At 45.1% G+C, this 16,579-nt stretch overlaps 1 protein-coding gene and 1 non-coding gene across 2 annotated transcripts in view; one reads left to right on the top strand and one right to left on the bottom strand.

The window, feature by feature from the left end:
• LOC126285424 (uncharacterized) overlaps positions 1 to 16,579 on the top strand; it is a 1,121,207-nt gene that overhangs the window by 598,521 nt on the left and 506,107 nt on the right. The window lies entirely within an intron of this gene.
• Trnal-aag (transfer RNA leucine (anticodon AAG)) lies at positions 1,309 to 1,390 on the bottom strand. Its single transcript has one exon. It is a non-coding gene; the product is annotated as a tRNA-Leu (tRNA).

Here is a 16,579-nt window from a genome sequence, read left to right as displayed (position 1 = left end):
AGGAACCTTCCTTAAACTCGATGGAGTGTTAATATGTGACTTGAAGAAGGTAGCTTCATCGATTCCAGTTGCCTGTGTATAAATATTCATTTTGACGGCAGTTGGTAGACCCATCAAGCTGTTCCTTAGGTTGCGTTCACACTGGGCCGACAACGACCGTCAGACGCCGTCGCCATAGTTTAGCCGATAACAAAGAATGGTTTAAATGGCTCTGAGCACTATGGGACTTAACATCTATGGTCATCAGTCCCCTAGAACTTAGAACTAACCAACCTAAGGACTTCACACAACACCCAGTCATCACGAGGCAGAGAAAATCCGTGACCCCGCCGGGAATCGAACCCAGGAACCCGGGCGTGGGAAGCGAGAACGCTACCGCAAGACCACGAGCTGCGGACCTGAGTCGATAAAAGCGGCCAACAGCTCCGTCAAAGTGCATCCCACCTCCTTCCCCAGTTTTTTGGCGGATTAAGGTTAAATCTGTTTTAACATGGCCAGTACTGTACACTCTATACTCAGTTGTAAGAGTAACAAGTTTTGCGAATATATCAAATGAAGAGAGAATCGTTGTGTTACACACTCGAGATGATACGTGGTGAGGTTAAAAAGCAAGAACGCACACACTCTGCACAAATTCAAATACATTTATTAATACAGACATATGTCAATTTGCCTTCAATGGCTATCAGTTGGCATGTGTGAAAGACAAATATAAATTTTAGAATAATATACTCTGAACACCTAAGGCAGTGAAAAGTGGAAACACATACACCACAGTTGCAGAATACCTCTTACATCAGAATCATCACCTTACTGGCAAAAAAACATCATTACGAAGTAATAATAATTCTTAGGCAGTTATTTCCCTCCTTTCCACAACCAAAATATGATCTACTTTAAGCATCAAAATTTACGTACACCATTTTCCTCACTCGAATTACGTGAAATGTACTCGCAGTTGCGAATATGGAATGGCGACAATCAAAATTCGAGCAGGACAGGCTTTCCCGCTTATCGCGAGCGCTCGCCTTTCCATTTTTTTTATCTCATTTTGTTCTATATTTGTTGGTCGAATTTGTTCGTGGCAGACGTCCGATGGCAGCCGTTCTGGTTGTCCGTTGATCCGTTCACTCAGTTTTTTTATTACAGAGGGTAGCTAAGCCCTCTGACCGAACACGCTGAGCTACCGTGCCGGCAGTAAATTTGACTCCGTATCTATCTGCTTGTTGCTGCCCAATTTACGTCGGGATACTTGTCAACGCTGCTTCGTTTTCCTCTTTTCTGACGTTCTACGGAAAGAAAAATACATGGCAGCGGTGGGATTCGAACCCACGCCTCCGAAGAGACTGGTGCCTTAAACCAGCGCCTTAGACCGCTCGGCCACGCTACCGACATTGAGTAGCCGAACCGAGCGCGACTCAAGGTTAAACCTCAGTCTTCCATATGCTGTCAAACATGTGCCTACATCGTACATGCATATCTGAAGCAACTTCGCCTCGTATTTCTGAACGACACAGGTACTGCACTATCGAATTCCTCAGTTGAATAGACAATCTTTTGGGGTTATGATCTATGACACAGATTTTGCCCTTGTTGCAGATGACACGCTGCATTTTAAGTATAGTCATGAGGCTAAAATGGGTAGACAGATACTGAACGTGCATGATATGATATAGGTAAGTATTATTATTAAATTTTTAAGTTGTTCGAAACTTGTGGTTACCATCTAAGTAGCGATAACACCATAGATTGGAAGGCATATCCCTGTTAATCTGCTTCTCATCATCAGGGTGCCACACACCGCATCTTTCTTGTATTAAATTTAAAAATTACCACAATCCAGTTTTTGCGTGTGGGAACGCCTCACGATTCGACCGAAGAAAAAAGAATCTCATTTGAATTACGCCGACAATTATCCAAAGTCTTTTCGTGGGGGCGTTAACATCGGTTGCACTGAGACTGCTCATGTACTGGCGCACAGATCTGAACAGATCGGCCGTCTTCAACCGACGTCAGACGTCGACGGAATAACTCCGACGTCGGTGTAACTGTGGGCGCAGGCTTATAGGTTCATTTACTGAGTTTCTGAAATGGACCGCTACGAGGATCTTCAACGGCCGTTGAAGAATCATCGTAGGAGTGTTTGGCGGAAGATTAGGAAAAATATTAACGAGACTCGAACGCGGTACAGACGGACCCGCTTTGTTTTTACTACCTAGTGGTAACACTTGACGGCTGGCGCCCTCTTTTGCGGGCCTGTAATACTTCGCAGGCTTATGGGTTCATTTACTGAGTTTCTGAAATGGACCGCTACGAGGATCTTCAACGGCCGTTGAAGAATCATCGTAGGAGTGTTTGGCGGAAGATTAGGAAAAATATTAACGAGACTCGAACGCGGTGCAGACAGACCCGCTTTGTTTTTACTACCTAGTGGTAACACTTGACGGCTGGCGCCCTCTTTTGCGGGCCTGTAATACTTCGCAGGCTTATGGGTTCATTTACTGAGTTTCTGAAATGGACCGCTACGAGGATCTTCAACGGCCGTTGAAGAATCATCGTAGGAGTGTTTGGCGGAAGATTAGGAAAAATATTAACGAGACTCGAACGCGGTGCAGACAGACCCGCTTTGTTTTTACTACCTAGTGGTAACACTTGACGGCTGGCGCCCTCTTTTGCGGGCCTGTAATACTTCGCAGGCTTATGGGTTCATTTACTGAGTTTCTGAAATGGACCGCTACGAGGATCTTCAACGGCCGTTGAAGAATCATCGTAGGAGTGTTTGGCGGAAGATTAGGAAAAATATTAACGAGACTCGAACGCGGTGCAGACAGACCCGCTTTGTTTTTACTACCTAGTGGTAACACTTGACGGCTGGCGCCCTCTTTTGCGGGCCTGTAATACTTCGCAGGCTTATGGGTTCATTTACTGAGTTTCTGAAATGGACCGCTACGAGGATCTTCAACGGCCGTTGAAGAATCATCGTAGGAGTGTTTGGCGGAAGATTAGGAAAAATATTAACGAGACTCGAACGCGGTGCAGACAGACCCGCTTTGTTTTTACTACCTAGTGGTAACACTTGACGGCTGGCGCCCTCTTTTGCGGGCCTGTAATACTTCGCAGGCTTATGGGTTCATTTACTGAGTTTCTGAAATGGACCGCTACGAGGATCTTCAACGGCCGTTGAAGAATCATCGTAGGAGTGTTTGGCGGAAGATTAGGAAAAATATTAACGAGACTCGAACGCGGTGCAGACAGACCCGCTTTGTTTTTACTACCTAGTGGTAACACTTGACGGCTGGCGCCCTCTTTTGCGGGCCTGTAATACTTCGGCTCTCGGTTTGCGGTGCTTCACCGTTTCAACAGTCTTTACGGCTGTGTAAATGTCTGCATCTGACACTGCGCATCGCCGGTGAGAGCGCGCTAAGCCGCAGCTTGCGTCCCGCAGCACCGGTGGCTGCAGCGGCGGCGGTGCCGGCCAGTGTGTTTGTTGTGCCTGTGGTGCGCTGGCCCGCTTCCGCGCCACGGCGGCCCGCAGAAAAGCCCTACGACGGCGGCGATCCTCTTACCGTGCCAGCCGCGGCTTCGTGACCCTCCACTCTGCCCTGCCGGCGGCGAGTTCACCTTCCAGAGTCTAGGCGCTACCAGCGTACCACTTGATGTTTCACCGTTTGCTTTGAGAGTCTGTTTATCTCTTAGCGGCCGTCTTCTTTTATTCTCTTCTTACTGTCTCCTGTCATTCCCCGAGGGTACTTGTTTATGTGTGTCTCTTCACTCATTTCACGTGGCGTGTCACGATTTCCTGGCAACGGCCTTGCAACAGTGGATACGCCGGTTCCCGTCAGATCACCGCAGTTCAGCGCTATCGGGAGTGGCCGGCACTTGGATGGGTGACCATCCTGGCCGCCATGTGCTGTTGCCATTTTTCGGCGTGGACTCAGCCTCGTGATGCCAATTGAGGAGCTACTCGACCGAATAGTAGCGGCTCTTGTCACAGTAAACCATTATAAAGACCGGGAGAGCAGTGTGCTGACCACACGCCCCTCCTATCCATAACCTCATCTGAGGATGACACGGCGGTCGGATAGTCCCGATGGGCCGTTTGTGGCCTGAAGACGGAGTGGAGTCACGATTTCCTCTCCTGTGGCAACCTATTATTGTCAAAAGTAGCATTTCGTCCATATTTTCTGTGCTCAAGTGAGTCCGGGGTGAAGGGCCACTTCTGTGAAGGATTGGATTGCGGCAGTGGGTCGTGGAGAGGGTGCAGGTTGGTGGGAGCTAAGGTAAACAACATCGGATATTTCTTAAAACTCGTAGCGATGCGGTACGGCTAGGACAGTATTTAGACTGAAGCCAGTGGCGGTTCAGAAACTCATGCTCGCAAATGTCCGGCAAATGGGTTTTTTGCATACCTATGTTTACTGGAACATTTCTGCTTCTATTATCCTACACTTCCAACTGCATCACTTCTCACTATTAATTACAATAGACCATTTATATTCCAGTGTCCTCCAGGGCTTCTTCCAGTACTTCGGAAATTATACCGTTCCATCTTCCGGCCGCTTTTCCTGTTGCTTTTCCCCACTTGTTCTTTGGAGAACCTCATAATTAATCTCGTTAGTCCACTAAGTTTTCAGAATTCTTTTGCAATACATCTCAAACTCCTCGATTCTCTTGTTTACCTGTTTACCGACAGTCGCCGGGCTGGGTGGCCGAGCGGTTCTAGGCGCTACAGTCTGGAACCGCACGACTGCTACGATCGGAGGTTCGAATCCTGCCTCGGGCATGGATGTGAGTGATGTTCTTAGGTTAGTTCTAAGTTCTAGGGGACTGATGACCTCAGCAGTTAAGTCCCACAGTGCTCAGAGCCATTTGAACCATTTTATACCGACAGTCCACGACTCGCTTTCTCACAATGTCGCGATCCAGACGTAAAGCCTCATAAGTTTCCCTTTAGGTATGTATTTGATAATCGTAATGCTCGTTTGTCTCTTGCTTCCGCTGTGCCCTCCGTAATTGTGGTGCCCGAAAATATCGTTAACTAAGACGAAGATACCTTTATAGGATTTCTTGGGTTCAAACACTACGTTTATTGCGGTCTTTCCAGTCACTCAGGTCTGGAAAATAATAAGGACGTGCGCGTTTATGAAATAACCGAGCAGATGCAGGAAAGAAATACATCTAGTGCGACTCGATCTCGTGTAGAAGTGCAAGGCCAGTAATATCGCATAACCTGTTGAGCGTCCATATAGCAGCACAACGTAATACCGCTGCTGGAAGCGTCTGAAAACTGACAAGGAAGGCTAGGTCAGTCGTCAAAATATTATTTTCATAAAATGTAGACTTAGAGACAGCTTTTGACAATGTTGACTGGAATACTCTTTTTCAAATTCTAAAGGTGGCAGGGGTAAAATACAGGGAGCGAAAGGCTATTTATAATTTGTACAGAAACCAGATGGCAGTAATAAGAGTCGAGGGGCATGAAAGGGAAGCAGTGGTTGGGAAAAGAGTGAGACAGGGTTGTAGCCTCTCCCCGATGTTATTCAATCTGTATATTGAGCAAGCAGTAAAGGAAACAAAAGAAAAATTTGGAGTAGGTATTAAAATTCATGGAGACGAAGTAAAAACTTTGAGGTTCGCCGATGACATTGTAATTCTGTCAGAGACGGCAAAGGACTTGGAAGAGCAGTTGAACGGAATGGACAGTGTCTTGAAAGGAGGATATAAGATGAACATCAACAAAAGCAAAACGAGGATAATGGAATGTAGTCAAATTAAATCGGGTGATGCTGAGGGAATTAGATTAGGAAATGAGACACTTAAAGTAGTAAAGGAGTTTTGCTATTTAGGAAGTAAAATAACTGATGATGGTCGAAGTAGAGAGGATATAAAATGGAGACTAGCAATGGCAAGGAAAGCGTTTCTGAAGAAGAGAAATTTGTTAACATCGAATATAGATTTATGTATCAGGAAGTCGTTTCTGAAAGTATTTGTTTGGAGTGTAGCCATGTATGGAAGTGAAACATGGACGATTACTAGTTTGGACAAAAAGAGAATAGAAGCTTTCGAAATGTGGTGCTACAGAAGAATACTGAAGATAAGGTGGATAGATCACGTAACTAATGAGGAGGTATTGAATAGGATTGGGGAGAAGAGAAGTTTGTGGCACAACTTGACTAGAAGAAGGGATCGGTTGGTAGGACATGTTTTGAGGCATCAAGGGATCACAAACTTAGCATTGGAGGGAAGCGTGGAGGGTAAAAATCGTAGAGGGAGACCGAGAGATGAGTACACTAAGCAGATTCAGAAGGATGTAGGTTGCAGTAAGTACTGGGAGATGAAGCAGCTTGCACAGGATAGAGTAGCATGGAGAGCTGCATCAAACCAGTCTCAGGACTGAAGACAACAACAACAACAAAATGGAATCGTCATCTCAATTGTCAACATGAGAGCATGGTGTGAAGTTACATTAGACCTCTGCAGTACTGTAGTACTCGTAATTATGCCGGGTATGTGTACATTACACTGGTGAATGATCGAAAATTGCTAGTTGGCGGTACTACTGTGTGTATTGCGCCCAAATGTCGAGGTGGCTACGGTCGGCGTCCCCGCTCGAGCTAGACTCTCGGTTGGCAAGCCTGGCACGGCGGAAGCACGCCTCTATCGGGAGGAAGCCGTGAGCTGAGGCGCGTGGAGTTGGCAGCGACAGTCACCGCGGCAGCAGTAGACTATCGTGTGTCACCCGCCGCCTCCATGGCCGTCTCCTCGCGCGACAGGTGGGGCGCTCCTCCCGAGTCTGAAGACGCCAACAAGTGGAGGTAAGGCCCACATACCGGCCGAGTCGGTTTCAAATGTCGACATTCGCACGTCACACACATTCCAGTCCAGACAGATCCAGTGCTGCGTATAATTTCCCGTGAAGCTGCTTGCTTTTGAGAGGAATTAATCTGCTAATTTTTTTCCCGGGTGGCCATCCTACAGGTTCAGGGCTTGTCAGTGGCGAGAAGGAAGGAAGGTTGAGCTAATCGTCCAGTTGACTTGGAACGAAGGGAAAGAGAGGTTTGCCGTAGTCTTTCGTAAAAAAGTGGCGCGACGTTGCACTTTCGTTCTATATGACAGCAACTGTGAATCATCCATATTGCAGTCAATCAACTCATTCGATTACCTCGATGTGACAATTTATAGGGCAATTGTGGAATGTCAGATAGGCACAAAGGTAGGTAAGGCAGGTGATGGACTTTGGTTTATTACTGGGATGATGAGGAAATGTAGTGAGCCTACAGTGGAGGATGGCTTGAACAAAATGTATATCGTACTCTAGAATATTACTAAAGTGTATGGGACCAATACCAAATAGGACTAACAGATTGTGCAAAGAAAGGTATCACGAATTGTTACATATCTTTGATACTAGGAAAACTGAAGTGGCAGATTTTTAAAGATAGGAGCCAACTTTGCCGCGAAAGCCCAACTACCAAGTTTCAGGTACCACTGTTGATGAATCTAGTACTATAGCCAGGTGAAGACAAGACTAATTATAGCTTGCTCAGTTTCACTACTGTATGTTATTAATACCGAATATGTTCAGACGGGCATGATGTATTGCCAGCAAACACTACATGGCAAGTATAGTTAAATAATTATCTCTTGTAAACAACTGATGATGCCTAATAGGAACAGGTGAAAAAAATGTTTGGTTAAAGCATTTAAATGCATTAAAGCATTTAAATGCATTCAGTTGCACACGAGAGATCATAAATGGGCGATCAGAATGTTCCGTTCGAACCACAATTAGGCAAAATCGCCGTGAGCATTGACGCAATCATCCCGCCGACGCACCAAGTTGAATATATCTGCACGGTAAAACACCGTATCCTGCTGTGTGAAGAAGTCCGTAACTGCTGCCGGAATCCCTCGTCCGACAGGAATCGCCCACCCTCCAAGGCTTTCCTTAAGAGACCGAAGGCGTGACAGTCGCCACTATAGGGCGTGTGCTCGAATGGCTCCCACGTGATATGGCGTAACTTCTGCGTCGCGACGTCTGCGATATAGGGATGTGCGTTACCATGCAGGAGCAGTACCCCTTGTCGCGCACTATTCCGTAACGGTCGTTTCCGACGGACATGCTACCCCACATAGATTCTTCATTCTCCTGCCGGCCGTGGTGGCCGAGCGGTTCTAGGCGCTTCAGTCCGAAACTGCGCCTCTGCTACGGTCGCAGGTTCGAATCCTGCCTCGGGCATGGCTATGTGTGATGTAGTTAGGTCAGTTCGGTTTAAGTAGTTCTAAGTCTAGGGGACTGATGACCTCAGATGTTAAGTCCGATAGTGCTTAGAGCCATTTGAACCAGTTTGTGCCGCACGGAGTTAGCCGAGCGGTCTTAGGCGCTGCAGTCATGGACAGTGCGGCTGGTCCCGGCGGAGGTTCGAGTCCTCCATCGGGCATGGGTGTGTGTGTTTGTCCTTAGGATGATTTAGGATAAGTAGTGTGGAAGCTTAGGGACTGATGACCTTAGCCGTTAAGTCTCATAAGATTTCACACACACAACCAGTTTGGTCAGTGAAACCATCGGTCTGCCAACTATTATCACTTATCAGTTTGGTAACACTATGAGGCAGAATCAGTGGAAGTGCTGTGAGTTTCGTCAGGCGTATACTTTCAATAAGCGTCACGGACTTGGTGAAGAAACCATTAGGCACTTGACACAGATTACAACCACTGAAGCTCAATATTGTTAAATGGTGATGTGTTGCTTCTAAGGACAAATGCATGACCGCAGCGTTATCTCATTTAGTAACAAAATTCGTTTGGTAAGAAACTAGGGAGACTTTGAGACGTGGTTTTTCCGTATTCAAGAATGGAGAAGTACAAGAAATAATAAGCGAGGAAAGAAATGTACGAGAGGGTCTTAGCAGAAGAATGGATAGGTTAGTGGGGCATTTCTACGGCACCCGTCATTAATGAACACAGCTCGAAGGAGCAGTAGATGGGGCAGCATAGAAGTGGCTGCAAAGAAGTGAATATGAAAGAAAAAGTCGTAGAAGTTGGGTGTAGCAGCTACGCCGAGATAAAATGATTAGCGCAGAATAGGAAAACATGAAAGACTGCACCAAACGAGCCGAATTTCATGACACAAGGCGAAGTATCTGTCATTATGGCACATTCGGGCAAAATAACTATCTTTTGACATTAGAACAGATTTTTGCTCTACAGTGTCCGTCAAGGACTCAACTCTTCCAATGGCAAGAGGCTGCTTTTAGAGGGGAGCGATATCTTCCGTCTGCTGTTGCTGCAGTACAGTTGCACGGCGAGCTGCCACTTCGCGTCAGCTGGCGGCACAGCAGAAGTGAACAGAACGCCTTATCAGCTCCTTGCGGAAGATGTGCCCTGTGTGGAACCGTCACGGCTCGGGCTCTTCACACGTGGTGGCGGCCGCACAGTGCGAGATACAGAGCGGCGCTGAAAGGAGATGCAGACCGCGTCGCTTCGGCTTCCGTGTCAGACCTCTTTTGTGACGCGCGCGTCGCTTTGTACTGCTCCGGCCCGCGGAAACCCACCTGCCTCTCTGCGCGCCGTTGGCCAACCGCCACGTCATTCAGTTCCCACAACGCACTGTGCACGCTGTGTGTTCCAATAACAGGACGCTACTAACTTTTGACGACGATGGCTGAAATACATTCTGCGAAACTGTGAAGTTTAGCTGGAACTTGTACAGAAATTAGACTGCGATGGTAGAGGACTGATTGTGAAGACTCACTCTCATCTAAAGGCAGAAATGTTTAAAATGAAAGTTTTCTCATTAATTCGTGGTAGGAAGAGGGTATGAATACCAAAACCTTATTTATAACCGTAACTCCGCAACGACAACGAGAAACCTCCAATGACAGTGGACGTTATCAAAATTTTTAGATAAAAAAATAAGTGCTGATGGAATTTCTGGTATTTGCACATCGATGTATAATTTCTGTTCACCGTCTTAATGAAGCGATTGGCGACTTCACTGTACAGTGGTAAATGATCAATCTAACAACATTCGTACGTAAAAAGAATGTACGTAAAAGTGAAGGAAATGATCGGTAAATCGATCTCAGGATGATTCTGCTCGCGATGATGAACAAATAATGAAACAGCACTTAAAATGTCCGGCTGTTGTACCATCGAACAATTCGAAGTACAAAAGGCTTAGATATTATAAGAAGTTCTGTTTAAGTCCACTATTACCACAATGAAACTTACTTGTAACAAGAATAACTGAGTACTCGGAAATGTTTTTGCTTGGCCTGGTAGCAAAAGTCTTCGGCCATAAAACTTTACTTTGACTCGATAACATGAATTATTTTAAGATAAAGCGGAAAAGAATGTACGTACCATCACAACAATTATGATTGTACATAGATTTCTTTCCTTATATGTTTCTCATAATTTCGTGAAAGATGTTTGAGTATTTTTCGTAGGTATTGTAGAGACTGTCATAACTGACACGAGAGTAGTGTTGTAGTCCGTTCCCGAATATTTTTTGAGCAGGAAGTATAAGAAACAACAGATAAAATTGAAAAGGCAGTTAAAGTTCAAGGAGAATAAATAAAAACTGAAATTTGCCGATGAGACTGTAATTTTGTCAGAGACGGTAATGGCTTTGCAAGATCGGTTGAATGGAATGGATAGTGTCTCGAAGTTACAAGTTAAGCAACAAAAAATGGATGGTGTAGAGCAGTACAATTAAGTCAGTTCATGATACGGTAATTAGATCGGGAAATGAGACACTAAATATAAAATGAGTTTTGCTATTTTGGCATAAAGGACTAGCTAGAAAATCATTCCTGAAAAAGAGAAATTTGTTAACATCTAATATAAATTTAAGCGTTACGAAGTTTTTCCCGACGTACTTGTCTGGAGTGTGACACGTGGACGATAAGCAATTCAGACGAGAATAGTAGTTTTCCAAAACTTGGTTCTACAGAGGAATACCGAGGATTAGAGGGGTAGATGGAGTAGCAATTGCATTCTTTGTAAACTGTCATATGTTGTGACTGACCTAATTACATCATTAATTCATTTAGACGCAAACTTGAGTCCTTTTTCCCCTTTTTTATTTTTTTCGAAACTCCAGTGTTTCATTAGGAGAACTGATGGTCTCTCCGTTTACCATCTTCTAAGAACAATTTCCCATATATCTCTACATCTATACTGTCACACCGTACGCTAGTCTGACCTTGGAGTCTGTTTGCGTTTCTGCTTGCGTTTAATTGGTTGTTGCAACCAGACTGTGATAAGGTGGTTGTGAACAACTGCTACTCTTCTCAGGTGCTGCCTCGTGTGTTCTCCTTGACGCGTCTGCTTTTTTTTTCATCTTGGATGGTGTAGCTCGCCGCACCAACATCAACAGCTAGTATTAACGTGCGCATAACATGCGCGTAGTTGGCGCTGCAGCCGTTTTACACGGGACATCACAGTAAGTAGCTACGACCTGTGCGGCATTCTTTTACGATAACAGCTCTACATTGATGGTAATGATGGTCTCTGCGCACTGGGTAACTGCCGCGATGCAGCGTCATAATTGCTAACATGAATCCAGACAGCTCCCTTTACACAGGTAGAGATGTACAATTATTTTTGCGACCTCTGCTTTTACTGTCGCTTAGCACTACAAACTCACGTGGTGCCTGAAGAAGTAGTTCTTAACATTCTCATTCTTCTTACTGATTTTCATCCGTCATCCAGAGTTTTTCTGCAACTTTCGAACGTCATTTGGACCTCATTTTGTCGGTGCTATATGGCACATCTGCTAACACCGTACACCAAGGAGCTTGCGCTCTGACATTTTCTTACAATACATCGGTGACCAGATTGAAAACTTAACGAACTTACTGTATAATTACCGATTAGAACTGAGATTGTCACTAATGTACAATGTGTCCAGGAATACATTGTCCATTAGACAAGCCACGACTTTCCTACGCACAACTGGCGATATTTTTGAGAAGAAAACACCTCGAAATTGGCCACAGGTAATTTGAGTGCTGCTGAACTCTCGAAAAAGAAACATTTTTACGAAGCCAGTGGACGTTTCTACAGCTGGCCTCTCGTATTTTTACGGCCATTACCACAGTGGCGGTCAGTTGCCTGTCAGCGGAGCGACCTCATAGATCCCATAATTAACGCGCTTCTTTCAGCAGTAAAAGCGACCGTCCGCACTCACACAAATTCCAGCAATATCCCCGCTGAGTGGTGCCGATTATACTGCAGAGAGCAGCGGAGCAGCGACACGCGGCCAATCTCCTCTGAGACGCAGCGTGCAGAAACAAACCGTTCGCCGGCCGGGAAAATGTTTATACGCGTCTCTGCCTTTTCCTCTGCCGCAGCGCCTGCAGGTATCCCAAAATACAGGCGATGGCGCGAGGCGGCGCCTCATACGAGAGCACTGCGGGTCTCGTCGGTTGCTGAGTGAGGCGCGCCGTACGGGGGGCCCGAACCCTGGCGGCTCACGATGTGCTAAACACCGGGGAGGGTTACACGTAGCACACAAAAACACACACACACACACACACACACACACACACACACACACACACACACACAACGCACACGCGCACGAGCGAGCGCGCGCATTTATAGGACACTCGAGCAAATAAGTCACGGACCAGAGGGTACGATTTGACGTGAATGTCTGCATATAATCAGGCTCCATTGCGCGCTCACCACGTGTACGCCCGCCACGTGATCCACACCGGTTCCTTGAAGCACATTTACACAATGTTCACGCCTGGCAGCGTTGTTAACAGAGGTCAGTCTCTTGCGGCCCTAGTTGATAACTCAGGTCACCTGCTCTGAGAGTGTGCGATTGCTTTACGTGGGAAGCCCTCAAGCCTAACGTACATCGCAACAACCCTCATAGTCTTCGAGAACTGCAGCAGAACATTTCGGATGAGGTCGCAACAATTCCAGCAGTCCGGCTTCAATGCGCCTTCAGCAACTTGCTGACCAGGGCCGAAAAGTGCCAAGAGACGAATGGTAGTCACTTTCGGCATCTGATACAGTCACTTCTGTGTTTCTTTGTGCCCAGGCACCCTGTTCTTATATTTGCCCCCATCCTGTATATACCACAGGAGGCGGACAGTCTATACTACAACGTCCTGAAACATTGAATATTCTTTTTGAAACACCCTGCATGTGTCCATAAACTTTACATTTCAAAATTATACTGGATAGTAATACTGGTTTCCAACATCTGGCAATATAGGTCATAAAGTTTTGTTCTCTCATTCATAAACTTCATTGTGTGCGCACCTTCCCGGTATTAAATTTCTCTCCGTGTACGCTCCAGCAGCTCCGTGACAACATGTTCAATGCGAATCTGTGTCTTCAAGTTCTGTCTATCTTGGTTCGATACTCCAGACCATTACAAAAAGTGGTGTCAGGTTAGGTGATGGTAGCGGCCACCGAAATGTACCATTATGTCCACTACATCTAACCGATAATATTTTACCTAGAAAACGATAGACTTTATCGACCAGTTAGATGGAGCCGTATTCTGCTAGAATATGACCTCAGATTGCAGGTGTTCCAAATGTGGTACAGTAAACTCTTACATCATGTCCAGATAAAAAACGCTGTTGATGGTAAACTCGCTGAAAAAAATCGCCAATTATGTAATTGGGCGTAAGTCTGCAACCAACGGAGACCTTGGGAATACCCCTTTTCATTTCACTTCTATCATGAGGATACTCTTACCCTCAACACGAACATTATGATGGCTCAGTTTGTCGAATACATGGAAAGTTCACTCATCGGAGACACACACACACGTTCGTTTCAGAATGTCGTTGTTTACGTCAATCACTGCTAGCATAGCCACTGCAATCTGTTAACGTTGATTGTCGGTCACCTTTAGAGCATAAAGCAGCTGCACATTGTAGTCATAAAGACGTAACCTGCTATGCTAGACTTCGTGAACTGTTGGCCGTCATATTACCAACTCCTCTAACCGCCGTAGGCACTGATTTTGTCGGATTCCTTGCGAACGCCTGCCGTACTTTGTCCATGTTAGCGGATGAAATAGATGGGCGCCCTGCTCCCTGTTTACGGAGAGCACAACCTCTTTTCACAAATGACGTACGGTGTGCCAAGAACGAATAGGTAATCGGGACGGCGATAGTATTTCATAGTCTGTATAAAGTTTCGTTGCACTTAGGCATGGGACTTGACCATTGAGAACTAGGCTACACACTGAGCTTTCTGCTGTGTTTTCTTCAAATCTGACGCACCAGAAAAATAAGAATAATAAAATAAAACTATCTTTAACTGCTCAGTATTGTCTCACGTTAAAAACTATGCTGGAAAAGTGGATCTAAAACGCATAAACCTGTTAACCGACCCTTCCATCGGTTCTTGGTAGAACAACATAATAATAAATGAAAATCACTGTATTGGTTATGTTCTACAGGATTATTTTTTTCAGGTTAACCGATTACAGGTTATTAGATTTTCGGCTTACAGAAGCTGCGTCAGATTTTGACTGAATGGTTCAAATGGCTCTGACCACTATGGTACTTAAAAGCTGAGGTCATCAGTCTCCTAGAACTTAGAAATACTTAAAGCTAACTAACCTAAGGACATCACACACATCCATGCCCGAGGCAGGATTCGAACCTGCTACCGTAGCGGTCGTGCGATTCCAGACTTAAGCGCCTAGAACCGCTCGGCCACTCCTGCCGGCAGACGTTGGCTGACTATGGTCCCCAAAGAAGATACAATGTTTATAAACAACATTGGAAAAGATGTTACCCAAAGGCACGATCACACTTTAAATGTCATCTTTGACAGTTGGTGGTAACGCAATTTAATAGGTAAAAAGTTGAACAATAAATAAATATAAAGGGAGCAAACAGAATAAACATCAACACTACACTCGAAGGCCGTGCCCATACAACAATTTACATTAAATAAGCAAGCCCAATAAAATAAAACAAAATTGTACTCGACAACACTACTTCTTCAAAGTCAAAATGATAGAGGACCCAGTTAACAGAAAGAATTAACAACAATCACAATGAAATAAAAACATATGCATAAATACAGGAAAATGGAGGAATGTGAAGGAAGAACAGTGTGGGAAGTAATGGAAAACTGAGACGATTATTTGCAATTTAGAAGAGGGGACGTATTAAGGTGTGTTTGGTCAACAAAAATCTAGCCCACATTCCTGATTATATCTTAAATGACCAGACACAGATTAATACTTCCCCCTCTTCACATAATTACCTCAGTTTTCCATTACTTTCCACAATTCTATATGTTTTCTATATCACTTTCCATGTGTAGTTGCTCTTGAAGAAGTCTTGTCGAGCACTAATTTTATTTTGTTTTATTGCGTTTGTTCAGTTAATGTAAACTGTTACACAGGCACAGCTTTCGAGTTCAGTGTTAATGCCTTTCCTGTTAGCTCCGCTTGTATTTACTTTACCTCTTAAATTACGTTTCTACCACACTGACATTTAACGTTTGTTTCTGCCACAGTCTAGGAGGGTAATATATTATCCAGCACTGTTTGCAAACGCGTATCTTCTTTGGTGGCGATAGTCAGTTAAAGTCTGATGATGGCCCTGCAAACCGAAAACCGGTTAACCGGAGTAAATTAACTCTGTAGAATATAAGCAGTATATTGCTTTCCGTTTATTATTGAGTTTAACCTTTCCATCGTGATGGAACGCGTGAACGCAGTCGTATGATAAGTTGAGATTAGTAATAAATTTGTCTCTGACTACAAAGATGATCTTCAATTTATTTTTATTGTGCATGATCGATTTCAGGACTACCGCCCCCGTTCTCAGATGGCAAGAAAAAGGAAACTGTTGAGAACGTAAATAACGGACATGAAATTGTACCGGCATGTCCATACATTTGCAAGAGTGGACATGATTTGTCTTGTAAGTGTGGTAAGCGATCAAATAAACAGATCTTGCACTAATAGCAACAGGGCTACAATCTGAGAACTGTGGAAGAGCACGTGTGCCCGCATGGAGCAGCGCCAGAAGTATGCCGTGTCACGAAGCGTGGCGAAAAGTTTGCTGCACAGGCAGCAGGCGTGCCCTTCGCAAAGACGCTGCGGCGGCAGAACGGAGCGACTGACACCGTCTATGTCAGCGCCCCGTGTAAGCAGATAGCGAGGCTCGCCTTTCCTTCCCACAATCCCCTGCGCGGGCCGCGCCGCACGTACTGGCGCTGCCATCTGTCCGCCAGCGTATGTAACTACGTTTCTGTCGCTCGTTCCGACGAATCCACGTTACCTCGCCGCTGTAAAATTTCTCAAGTGGTTTAATGCTATGCAGTGATGATATCATGTAAATGTGGTGATAGATACAACTAAAAAGAAATTAATATGAAGAAAATATAAAAGATACTTCTCGAACGAACGTCTACTTTTCTCTTTTTCCCAAAGATTCATATTTGATATCATTGCTGCTAGATATCAGTAAGTGAGCATGTAGTAAATGACTTTGTTAGATTTGTGTCCGGGGTTTTGACGACGCGTCAGACTAATGCAGACGTGGCCTTTTGAACTGTATAGAACTGTTGAACTGTA

Source organism: Schistocerca gregaria, chromosome 8 (assembly GCF_023897955.1).
Source record: "Schistocerca gregaria isolate iqSchGreg1 chromosome 8, iqSchGreg1.2, whole genome shotgun sequence".
NCBI classification, from domain to species: domain Eukaryota; kingdom Metazoa; phylum Arthropoda; class Insecta; order Orthoptera; family Acrididae; genus Schistocerca; species Schistocerca gregaria.
Note: the sequence above shows the minus strand (reverse complement) of the source record. Positions and strands in the feature narration are given on the sequence as shown.